Here is a 12,528-nt window from a genome sequence, read left to right on the forward strand (position 1 = left end):
CGTATGTCCGTCCGGTGTGGAGACATTTACAGGTGTGACTCCGTTACCATGTAATGGAAGTTGGATTTGTAAATCTCTGGACACTTGCGAGCAATGAGCGTACCTAAAATGTGTAAAGTTAAAAGCATGAAACTACCATATTATTTTTTGGTGACAGGTCTGGTGATGGCCACGGGCTTTATACCATGAAACTCTCCTGGTAGCAAATGGCCCACGAGAAATGAATTTTCTTTCTAAGATTTCTATAAATGGTACCATTATTATTTGTTAAATCTATGTAAATTCATATTTGTATTCTTGAAATTCTAGTTTTAGCCCTTTAAACAAAGCTGTATATTGTCTCAAATTGAAAATGAGATAAGATGTATTTTTCCTGTTAGGTTTTATACCGCACTCTTGATGTTTGCCCATTTTTAAGTTAAATATAGCTGTATGGAAAAGTACATTTTATTAAATTTTGCATTAAAAAGTGAAATGTTTATGGTATACCAACAATGTCTAATTTGGTCAACTATAGTTCTCTTCCAAAACCAAAGCTAAGGGGTTTTTTGCATATTTAGTAAAACTTCAAGTGCTGGCAACTGTAACTATTTTCACATATACCTGCTTACCAGTTTGGGGGACAATTTGGCAATTTTGTGGTTACAAAATTATGGTTCTCTTAAGTGCCAGTGTTTAAAAAAACAAAAAAGGCAAAAAAAAAAAAAGAAAGCATTCTTGTAATTTTACACGCTTTTGTGATGGAGTATTGTTTTGTTATACAATTTTGACTTTCAGATTCTTATTTCAATTTGCATTTATGTATAACTTCAGGAGAAATATTGAACATCTGAATCCTGGATGATACTAATAAACTAATAATTGCAGAGGTTTTAAATACTTAGTTAAATGGCTCACTTTTAATATCCTAAGGGTTTTTTTTTTGTGTGTGTGTGTTGGTGTTTGCAGCTATGTACGTCCCTGCTTTCTGTTCCAGGCAGAAGAACAATGCTGTCCACGAGGTCTCGGGATAGAAAGCTTAGGACAGAGTTTATTTTTTTTCTTTTTAAACTGGATATTGACCGTTCAGATGCTCATAACCAATTGCAAATAAATTTTGTGTGCTGAAGGGTTTTTTTGTTTCCCCAGGTCATCAGAGGAAAGTAGACGCATTTCTTGTTCTCGGAACAAACATGCTTAATGAGGTCCCTGTAATCTTGTGCCTTTGTTCTCGGTGCTCGATGCTGACAGAAGTAACCTAGAGGATTCAGCTGATGTTAAAAGATGAGTAGCAAGCGCTTCCCCAGCAGCCAGGCACGGCGTTTGCCTTCACTGTTGGGGTTAGCACATTGATAACAAACAGAGCGTGCTCAAGGCTGGAGAGGGTAGGTAATACAATCATTATAAACTGTACTTTGTGAGGATGAGAACCCCCAGTGCTATGCTGCAGGGGTGGATGGTGGCTGGGAGATGCACCAAAGCCTCTGGAGCTCTCCAGGTCGGCTGTGGCTTTCTCATGAGCAGTTGGTACATGCCTGTAAATCACCTGAGCTTGCACACGTGTGTTGGACTGAAGTGTTCACCTGTGTCTTCCAGAAAGCTGTTTTGAAACAATGAAGCTACTGTTTCTGGAGGGGGAGTACCATAGTTAGGTAGATTAATTCTTTTTACAAAATCAAAAGCTCTCGGAGTTGTTGCTGGAAGGCACCTCCCTGTTCCCCAGCTGTGGTCTGCTGTGAGCTCCCATTGTTAATCCTCTTGGTTGAAACTCCACTTTGTTCTCTGCACCCATAGGTCCAACTTGGCTGCTACAAGATTGCTTGATCTGAGGTCAGTTACTGCTGACATGTTTGTTTCAGTCTGCCTCCCTGTGATCTGTAAAAGTTGGTGCTTGCTGAGGGATAATGAGTGGTGAAATCGCAACCATTTTGCAGTGGTACCCTACAAGGGAACTAGGTAGTACTGGTATCACTGTCACATAAATGCTTTAACCTTCACATAAATGCTTGATGTAGAGAAAAAAAAAAAAGAGGCTTTTCCTTTTCTAAACAAACAAGAAAAAACTGGTTTGGAGATAACTTGAATAAGTGACAGTTACGATGCCTTCAGTGCCAGATGAAGCTATAATGATTTCATGGTGGTTTATCTAAAGTTGGCTCTGAAAAGAGCTGCAGTTGCAGCCACCTGCTTTCTAGGTATGCTCTGTAGTTTTAAACTGGTTTAACTAAGTGTACAGATGGTGTTCATCCCTTCTGTTGTGTGTTCAGTGATCACACTGGCTCCAGCAAAAAGTTGAGCTTACTTAACAAAGTGTTTCTGTCCCAGCAGACGGGCTGCTAGAAGCCTGAAGGAACAGCTCACCAGTGGCTGAAAGGATTCCTGCAGCTTAATTAGGGTGATGCTGGCTCGGAGCCCCTTTACAGCTCCTTTTATCGGTGTATCAAGCCCATTGTGAAGGAGAAAAGGCTGAGTAATAGCTGAGTTTAGGCGTGCTGGAAAGCAGGGAGATGGGTTTGAGGAACTCCACCAGAAGAGGAGCTGGGTGAACTGCAGCCACACCTTCGGCTTCTCTAGACGGGTGATAAGCTGAGCTTGGAAAAAGCCTCTCCTAATTCTTGCTAGCCTAAGGGTTAAACCTGCTAGGTTAGAATAAACATCCCGTTCTGCCTTCCCAGCTATGCCTGACAGAAGATGAAAGGAATAAAGCGGATGGATAGCGTTGGATTGGAATAAATGGCTGGATACTAAGTGTATCAGCAACATGGCAAGATACAAAGATAATTAATACAAGAGCCAATTAACACTCACCATTTCCAGGCTCTTCCTGTAGCAACTGACCAGCTACAGGCTTTTGGGACACAAATGTGCCGATTGTTTTGTTAATAGCAGTTACCAATAGCCAAGTTACCTTCAAACAACGTTCCTTCCTTACGCTCTTCAGCTTACCATCGCCTGGACTTGACTAGAGACTAAAGATCACATCTTTTGTGGGCTGCTGTAGAGGAAAATAAGTGTGTGGCGTTTTCCTTTGGAAGGCTGCAATAGACAGTGGTTTAGCCCCTGGAATACCTCGAGGGATGTTTTACAAAGGTGCCAGTCTAATGCAGTGCCTGAATGTGGGTCTTTTTTGGTAAATTCTCCCCAGCCTTTGTTACTGGATTACACCCTACACTGCAAACCACTCTGAGGTGATTTCAGTTTAGTCTAGAATAGGTTCACTTTAAATTCACACCAGCCTTTACTCCAAGGTTACTTGTGGAAAAGCTGTCAGACTTTCTTCCAATGTCTGAGTGAAAAAACCAAGACAAGTAAATCTCTGAGAGGTTTGTAACGTTTTGCAGAAGACGTCTTAACATTTCTCTGTGTGTCATGCCTTGGCTTTTCTTTTGACAGTGCTTCAAGCAGAAAAACAAAGATGGATTTTCTTCCCCCCCCCGAATGAATATTAAGAAGGAATGACCTTCATTCTTAATAATAAAATATTAAGAATGAAGGTCAGATTGCTCTTAGGGCCGCTTTGTGCTGTTGAAAATCACAGCGTGGCTTCTGCTTCAAGAGCACCTCATTTTGAAATCCATCTTGAAGCAATCGCTATTAGCGGCGACCCACAAGAGAGACAAGTCTTCCCTTTTGCCACTCCGTGATGGAATAAAAAGACCAAAGCTATGAAGTAGCTTAGTCTACCTGTTTGCTACGTCGGAAGCTCAAGCCCTCCCTGCAGCAGCAGTGCTCAAGATCAAGCTAAGCAGTGAGAAGGTGCAGGAGCAAGATGGGCAAGTGGGATGTTCAGCTACTCCTTTTGAAATCTTGCGTATATTACTAAAACATGTTTGAATTAAATGATGGACATTGGGGACAAAGGAAGCTCATCCTAATGCTTCCAGCAGCCTTTCATTTATTAAAGCGGCAAAAGCTCAAATCACACTCAAAGTTCTTCAATCAAAACAGGAAAGGCCAAATGCTACAGCTTGGATGTCTGGAAAGGCCCCAGCTCCCCTCACACCTTACAGCAGCAAGAGGTCACCCTTTAAATGCTTATTGCAAGATGCTGCTCAAAAAATAAGGCCTATCGCGGGGAAACTGGGGGCACGCTACGGCATGTGGCGAGTGCATTTGTTATCCAGAGTAAGAATAACGTTGTCAAAGACGTATCTTGAAAGAAATTCCAGCTGACGTGCGACATCCCTGACACCTCCTGGTCCTTCCCAAACCAAAACGTAAGAAAGAATGCAAGTAATAACTTTATGGGAAAAAGCCTCCCCAAGGGGAAAAAGCCAGTCCCCTAAACTAAAGCCAGCCAGTGGCACTCTGGATGGTGTAGGTTTGCAGCAGTGTTGGGGTACTGATGACAGGTGGGGGGCCTTGGCAGCCCCCTCCCTGCTGCCAGCTTGCTCCGGGGGTGAGGGGCTCATGCCTGGGGTTTGGAATGGAGATATGAAGGGACTGGGGCTGCAGAAAGGGGTCGCAGGCACCAGCCCTGGGAAGGCTCAGCTACGCAGTAGAAAGCAGAAGCACAGTGCTCTTCTTAAACAACCCCAAACAAACTCACAAGTTTGTGTGGTGCCGATTCCCAGAGGAGAGAACTTCCTTCAAAACGTGCTTTAGCAAATGATTGAATAACAGTGACTCATGTTTCATTATCAGACTTGTCTGTATTGGCACTTACACTTGTTTTAGTTTTGTTGACACACATTTCTACTGATGCCTTCCAACAAGGAAGATGCTGTGAACAAGTGCTGTATTGTAAATCCGGTGCTGGAGAATGCAGGTGAGGATTGATCACAGCCTGGGCCCCTCGGCATGGGAGCAGCTTCAGCATCAGGTTTTGGGGATGGAAGGCTTTGGGTTTGATGGCAAGGTGCTGGTGGGTTTCTGCTGGTGGGGGCACAGCACCTACGTTGGTGTTTGGGTGTTTCACAGACTGGACCTCTTGGGCCCTGCCTGGTGCTGATGGCTTGTCTGAGTCGCAGGGGGAGGGCGCCTGCAATAGGGACCCCTCCTTGCACCAGCCTGGCTGTGACTGAGCCTCCTTCCAGCGCCGTTTCCTTTGAGGTGGAAGAAGGAAATGACCAGTTTTGGGGAAGCCTTTGTACCAGATGTTCAGTGACGGCAGCACCATCTCGAGTGCTGTGTCCTCTGCCTCAGCGCAGGAGCACCCGGGCTCTGCTCCCTGCCTCTGCCCAGCAGCCACCACTACCAGCCCTTCTCGGGGGGTAGGAGCGGGTCTGCCTCCCCCCTGGCTGCTGGGGGCTGGATCCCTGTTCCCAGGTTGGACAGGAGGGCTGTCCTGCCATCCCACCACCCCCAGGCAGTCGATGCCATTCCTGTGGTGCCAGAGGTGCTCAGGGACACCCACCAAAGCATCCTGAATGCTGGGAGCAGCTCCCACCTTCCACACCCCCACATAATAGGGCGGAAGAACCACACTGGTGCTGCCACATGGTGCAGCATCCTCAGGATGTGCTACTGCCTGGGTTTGGTGTCCCTGGTCCGCCGGCCTTGACTCTCCTCTTTGCTTTGTCCCTTGTTCCTACTGACGTGGGTTTTTCTTTCCATCTGAATCATTTAACATGACTTAGGAGCACAATGGAGCTGTGATTTTTTTCAAAGCCGCCAGCCTGCAGGAAACAGAAGGTCTCTGAATAAGAGGGAGGCTCTTGTTACAACTTCCCTCTTATTTACTGTTCCCAGTAGCAGAGAAGTAGAAAGACAATGAATGAAATGGAGGATTAATCACGCGTAGCACTGAAATACAAGCACTGGGACTGCAAGTCCCAGAGCAGCGCTCTGAGCAATGGCTTGTACCCACAGCCTGCAGAAACCCCACAGCAGCGAGGCCTCCCAGGCCTGATGACAACAGGCAAAAATGCAGAGGAGCTTCACAAGTGGGGTTTCAAAGGCAAACACGCAAAATGTGGATTTTATGTGGATTTTTCTCTGTTCAGCGCTCTCAAAACTTGAGTTCAAGGTGTCACTGAGATGTTTAATCATCAGTCTGTAACTTTGCAGAGGAAACTCCCTTTGTTCCCATTTTTAGCTGTTAATTGTAAAACAATAAAAGTTTGGGATAAGTCCCTCATCCTACCAAAGACTTTTAAAAATGCTTCAAAGAGAAACTCCTGTCCGGCACGGTGTGTAGCTTTGCTCCTGCAAGCGGTTGTGGGCATTAGGCTTGCTCCCCTTTTCCCTTGTGTTTGGGTTGGTATCCCAGCACCAGTTACTGATCACATTTCTTACTTACTTTTGATTTCTTAGTCAGACATGTACCTGTATTTGGTTTCCAGCTGTAGATGTAGAGCATTCACACCAGCCTGTGCAAAGGTGTTGAGCACCTCAAGTTAATTAGTAAGAAATTAACCTTGGGCTTCAAGCAGGCTGTTTGTGGGAGGCAGATTACCCCCATGCAGCTCAGTGAAGGTCTTCAGTGAAGCGAAACGTAGGGAAGAAATGTGAAAACAGGGATGGGTAACACAGTTTAAACTGCCTGAGATGTCTTTAATATTAGGTTGGTTTGTGTTACCTGGATATCTGCGCCTGTCAGGTAACTGCTGCTGATTTCTCTGGCCTTTAACGCATTTCTGGCATTTAATGTGAGGGCTGAGGTGAAGTAGAGATCACAGCTGTAAGACTGACAGAGACATTGCTCCCAGTCCTTACTCAAAAATTCAAGCAAAACTCAGACCTGTTCCTTTTACAGTTCTCTTTAGAAAACGTTCATGAAGAAGTTAATGAAAATTTATTTGGGCCACCTGCAATAATAAAACTGAAGTGACCTAAGCCTGAAAATACCATGATATGCCTGTGAGTATAAAAAGCTGGAGCATGTGGCACAATTAAGCTAAAACCCAACCAATGTGTGTTAATAGAAGCCTTGGAGTATTATGTGAATGAAAGTCTAGATCTCCAAAGCTCTGGTGCTGCCAAGCCATTGCCTGGCTGGGACCCAGAGCAGAGCAGGCAGCGGGCAGTGGGCAGGCAGCAGCCCTGCTCAGGGCTCCTCTTTGCCTTGCCTTCCCCCTGCCCGAGGATTTCACAGCTCTCACGGCTGGACTCCTTTTGCTTTCTCTTTCTGCTTTGCAGGGCTGGATGGGTTGCAACAGCCTCCATTGATTATTTACATTGTATGCATAGAAAACATAATGAAATACGTATTCTTTTTAATACAAGAATATGTATTTTTAATACTACTTCTAAAGCCACGCTGGTGCTGCATTAGATTAATCACTGATACCCTTTTAAATGCCCTTTCTGAATACCTTTTGAGAGGTACTGTTTAAACACAGCAAAGGCGGGTACCCCTGGCTGGGAGACCCCTGTGGATCCCACCACCCCGAGCCCCTGGCACTCCAGGTCACTCATCTCCAGATGCTCGATATGCCAGTGATTCCCTGGTGAGGAGGAAGAGGTGAGGAAGAGCTGCTTGGGGTCTCTGATCATGGTACGAGTGCTTCCCAGATGGGTCCTTCATTACTTGCCTTTGATTTTACTTATTTTAGGGCAATTGGTAATAGAGAGCTCCTGAGCAACCCAAATTCAGATAGTTTTTGGAGATCCAGATAACAAACTTTGGGAAGGGTCTGGGTTTTTTCTCCTTCTGCCTGCTACAGAAGAGGTTGGATGATACCAAGTCAGAATGGGGGTTGCTGCTGGGTCCCCTGTCAGCCCTGCTGCTGTCAACACAGTTCAAAGGATGCTCTTCCCAAAAGCTGCAGTTCCTCAAGACAGTGGAATACTGAGGTTGTTGGAATAGTTCATCCCTATAAAAATCAAAAACCTTCACTCCTCCAGGAAGATTTACACCGTGTATCTTTTCCATGGGTGTTCATGGTGCTGGGTGCTGAGGGAATTGCAAAGAGATGACCATGAGAAACAAACCAGTCCCTGGGCCTCTGCCCTCCATGTCCCTGCCATCCCTACAACCCCATTGTCCCCACAGCTCCCTCATCCTCATGTCCCCATGGGTGGCAGGTACGGATGGGCGCTCTTGGCATATATGGGGCCCCTTTTGGAAACCCAGGATGTGCTGCCTGCCTCCCTGCTGCTCATCCCAGCGTTACGATTCCATGGCAGACTTGTTGCAGGGAAGTGCTGCTGGGTCCCATGGTTTCGACCCCCCATACAGACATCCCAGTGCTTTCACAGGCATTTTCCCAGGGTCCGCTTGAATTCATGGGAATGGGAGATGTTAAATGACTTCTGAATATGATCAGAAATCCTTCTGTAGAATGCTAATAAAGAAAGTGTGCTGGGGTTTTTCCCCTCTTTACTCCCAGCTTTCTAGTTTCAGCACACTTCTAGCTGAAATCATGAAAAGAAGATTCCTGAGGTCTATAGGGCTTTGCCTGCTTTTTGGACTCAGTCGTGACTGCTCTAGCAAGGCACTAGAAGTTCATAAAACCTCCATAATACAATAGATTAAAAACAATAGGTTATATCTTGTAATAAAGTCTGCAGGTCGGTCCCCGACAGGGTCCTCACACACTTTAGCCTCCCTGCCAAGGCTGCGGGATGCAGGACCCTGTCCAGGAGCCTTAAACCTCACCCCTCAAACTGAGGGTAATTCAAGGGAAGGTGCGTGCTCAGTGTCTCACCCCACTGGGGCGAGGAGGAGCGCAGGCAGAGGGGTGCGAGCTGCTGCCCACATCCCAGCTGCCCGGCACCCCGCTCCTCTCCTGCGTCCCCTGGGACCGGCTGAGTAATGGGACCGCGCGGTGTGACGGCTCCCTGGCATTCCAGGTGTTTGATCCGAGGAAATCGCCAGTGACCCAGGAAATGTCCAGATTACATCACAGGCAGAGTTCTTTTAGAGCGCCTCGAAAGGGCCGTTCCTTTGCAGCACGATCCCAGCTGCTTTCGTTTTTGCTTTGCATTTCGACTTTACGGGAATGGGCAACTCCTCCCCCCAAACGCCGCTTTACTTTGCCCTCCCTTTGATTTACAGCGCTTTTGCTCACCGTGGCCTCAGTGCTCACTGGGGAAAAGTCCTTGCTTTACCAGGCCCCTCCTGAAGGGAAGGGGTGTGGGGTGTCTGTGGGCTGCATCCTGGGGCGGGTGCATCCCATCACTTCAGCATCCGAAGCCAAGCAAGCGCTGGGCCCATGGGGATGCTGGCTGGAACCCAGCTTGCCCACACCGGACGGAGGGGTTGTGGGAGTGGAGCCATCAGCCCACTCCATGTGTGTTTTGCTCCCTTGGCCAATGGTGCTACAGGGAGGTACCAAAACTTCACAGCAAAATTGCACCTCGTTATTCCACCCATTTTGCAATCCTGTTAAGGAGCATCCAGCAGAGTAGGTGACCCACACATGTTTAATTTCTTTTACAGTCTCTGTTTTGATATATGCTGGATGTGTTTTTATAAAACGAAGATTTATTAGAACCTGGAATTTTATGGCTTTAAGGTTCAATTGAGTCCAGATTGTGAGTTTCTCCTCTTGGAAAAGGAGGAGAAGGTTTAAAAGAGCCCAGAGAAGCGTGTTCTGCCTGTGGCACTCGTGAAACTCTAGGCCAAGGATGACACCTTTTCACTTAACTTCTGCTATAATGTCAAAGCAAAAATTTGCCATCAAAGATTATGTCTTCCATATGCGATGCCCTGCGGTAGATATAGATCATGGCAATTGTGTTGGGCTTCTTTCTTTTAAGTTATTATCTGCCATAAGAAAGCCAGGGCTCAGTGCAGGATCCAAGAAGGATGGCAAGTCAGCACAAACCCAAGCCACGTATAATTAATGATAATGTGTCTCCAGTTAAAAACGCGCGCTTGCGCTCTTGGTTTGTCTTGTAAAAGCACAGCAACGCCTTTGCTGCGTATTTTAAAACACATGTAGAGCTGCAGGAGTAGCTATTAAACACGTTCCATGTATTTATATAACATTAAGCATAAACCAAAGTATTTTCTTGGATGCTAAACATAGCTCAGTGAAGAATGACATCGGTTCAGAAGAAAACTCAGCTCCTGTTTGTACCAGAGCAAAGTGAAGTTAGCTCTGGGGATCTGCCCAGAGAGGTTGTGGTGCCTCATCCCGGGAAACATTCAATGTTGGGTTTCCCAGGGCTCTGAGAAACCTGGTTGAGTGAAGATGTCCCTGCTCATTGCAGGGGGTTGGACTAGATGATCTCTAAAGGTCCCTTCCAACCCAAACGATCTGTGATTCTATAAAGTAGCTCCATAGTCTCCTGCAAAGTTATCTTGCCTTTGTGTTAGTCTAGGCACAAGCTGGGCAGGGGGTCCTTGTGCCGCGGGGTTTGGGGAAGAGGATGTCCTATGGGCACCTGCTCAGTGGCCTGCAGAAGCTGAAGTGTTCAACATCCACCAGCAACACGGCAAGAAATAATGAACACACTTTTTCTGCTTCACTACCTGGGTCAAATGGCCCCGAGTGCTCTGGCAGGGAACAACGAGCATCCGAGGAAGCAGAGCCCAAGCCCAGCTCTCTGGTTACCAGTGCATAAATAAACAAACAAGTTCATCACAAGTGAGAGGGTAAAGTGCCAGTTTTGGTTAAAATAATAGTAACAAAAACCCCAACAACCCCAAACCAACAAATTGTTGCAGCATGAGGAAAGTCCCGAATGAAAATGATTGTTCATGCGAACACCAGAAATATGTCTTGTCAAAAACTCGGGCCCCCACATCTGCTTCACCACCAGAGGATTCTTTATAAACAGCCTCTTTAATTTTATCTAACAGCCTGTTCGCAGACATGCAGTCCAAAAATACATCTCCTTTTCCTCCTTGCGCTATCCTGAGCTTGGCAGGGCACCAAACATGAGGTTCAGCTCCTAGTTCAAAAAGCCCTTCTTTAAGCATTGAATCTGAGCCTGATTTGATAAAAGCTCTGTCCGGCTTCCTCCGGGCAGCCCTAATGGGGTGCAGAGCCCTGCTCCTCTCAGGGCTGCTCCTGACCTGCTCCGTGTTGGGCAGCAAGATCATTTCGTGGTGGAATGGAATTGCTCTGCAGTGGAGCCGGGAACAGGCTGGTGTTTCCCAGAGTGTGTTCTCTGAGGGGCACAGAGCTTCGCTGTTGGGTATGCCACCTCCAAAAATGGCAGTGAGCGGGCAGCACAGGAAAAGGGGAGCAGAAGGCACAACAAGGGATGCCCTGGTGCTGCTGGTATCCCAAGGGATGCCCTAGAGCCACCAGTACCTCATGGGATGTCCCGGTGCCACTGGTACCCAGCCTTCTCTCCTGCTGGCCCTGTCTTCCCCTGGGGAATGGGAACAAAAGCATCAAAGCCCCCAAAATAGCTTCCAGCCCCCAAGTGCCTGGGGGGAAGATGCATCCACCATGTCCCCAGCGTGGCACCACACTGCTGAGTGCTCGCAGGCGCTCCTGAAGGAAAGACTGGGCATTCACCGAAATAGAGGGGGTGCCGCGCTGGGGCTTGTTCCCAAAGGACCCCGCAACACCAGCAGCAGGACAACCATGTTCACACCTCCCCATGCTGCTGTTCCCAAGCACAACACTGATTTTCTGAGTCCTGATTGCCTGGGAAATCAGGAAGGGATACTGGCTGCGTTCTAAAGCCAGGACAAAAATGGGTGATGTCACCCCTGAAGATGGAATAACTCCCTGCTGCGAGGGCTGCACCAAATTACAGGCCTGAGCTTCCAAAGAAATCAGTGTGAGAAGCGCCGCGCAATGCCGCGTTCACCACGGTGCAGGTGGTGAACACAGGGTTTAGTGCTAATTAGCTGGGTAATTCAAAACATTTAATAATTACCCCATTTGACAAACCCAGGCGCGGATTTCAAGCCTCAACGTTTGCGGTGATAAAGAAATATTAATGGCCTGGTGCATCCTGATGTCCAGGGAAGTGGATGTTTAATAGTTTCTCCTTATGGTTCAGTAACTCATTTCAATTACTCGGAAGCTGCACCAGCAGCAAACACAACCAGTGCTGCTGGGGGGGAGGTGGTAATAATTAGATTGTATTTAGCATTGCAGCAAAGGATTAAATGGAGTAAAACAAAGGAGGCGGGAGTTTCCTGGGTGTTCAGTGAGGCAGATCCCACTGCCAAGACACGGAGGAGGATCAGCAGAAATACCCCGGAGCCCATCCTGTTACTAAATTAGCAGCACAGGTGTGAACGAAAGGGAACCGCTGCTTTGGCAAAGGATGCTGCAGGTCTGCGTGATGGAGGGACCCGCTCTGCTGGGGCAGGGGATGCTGGTGGCACCCGGGGGCTCGTCCTCACCTCCCAGGAGGGATTTTCTGGCTGGTCCTTGTGGTTGTGCCAGGGTGGCTCAAGAGCCTTGTGCTGCTCGGCTCAGTCCCCAGTGGCGCTTGTCCCCACAACGGGGAGAGAACTGGGGTTTGCTGGGAGCTCTCTCCACTCAGAAGTGGAATTTCACCTTACCAGGAACACTAATGATGCCTTCCTGCTCTGAACTTGGCTGATGCCTTTCAGATGAGTTTCAGCTGAATATTTAGGAGAAACAAACCGAAGACAGTTAATTGAGAGGGAGAAGCGGGTTTAGCTGACACGCTGCCCAGCTGTGAGCTGTGGTACACTGATCCTTCCTTTAATGTGCTGCAGCAGGG

At 47.4% G+C, this 12,528-nt stretch overlaps 1 protein-coding gene across 1 annotated transcript in view; it reads left to right on the plus strand.

Annotated features, from left to right (window-relative positions):
- The window catches only part of HMGB1 (high mobility group box 1), a 5,826-nt gene extending 4,949 nt beyond the window's left edge, over nt 1-877 (plus strand). Inside the window, exon 4 of the mRNA XM_010017841.1 lies at nt 1-877. This exon is cut by the window's left edge and continues 1,155 nt beyond it. The gene's annotated coding sequence lies outside the window, so the exon portion shown is untranslated.
- Nucleotides 878-12,528: the final 11,651 nt, after the last annotated feature.

Source organism: Nestor notabilis, unplaced genomic scaffold (assembly GCF_000696875.1).
Source record: "Nestor notabilis isolate BGI_N333 unplaced genomic scaffold, ASM69687v1 scaffold33180, whole genome shotgun sequence".
Classification (NCBI taxonomy): Eukaryota; Metazoa; Chordata; class Aves; order Psittaciformes; family Psittacidae; genus Nestor; species Nestor notabilis.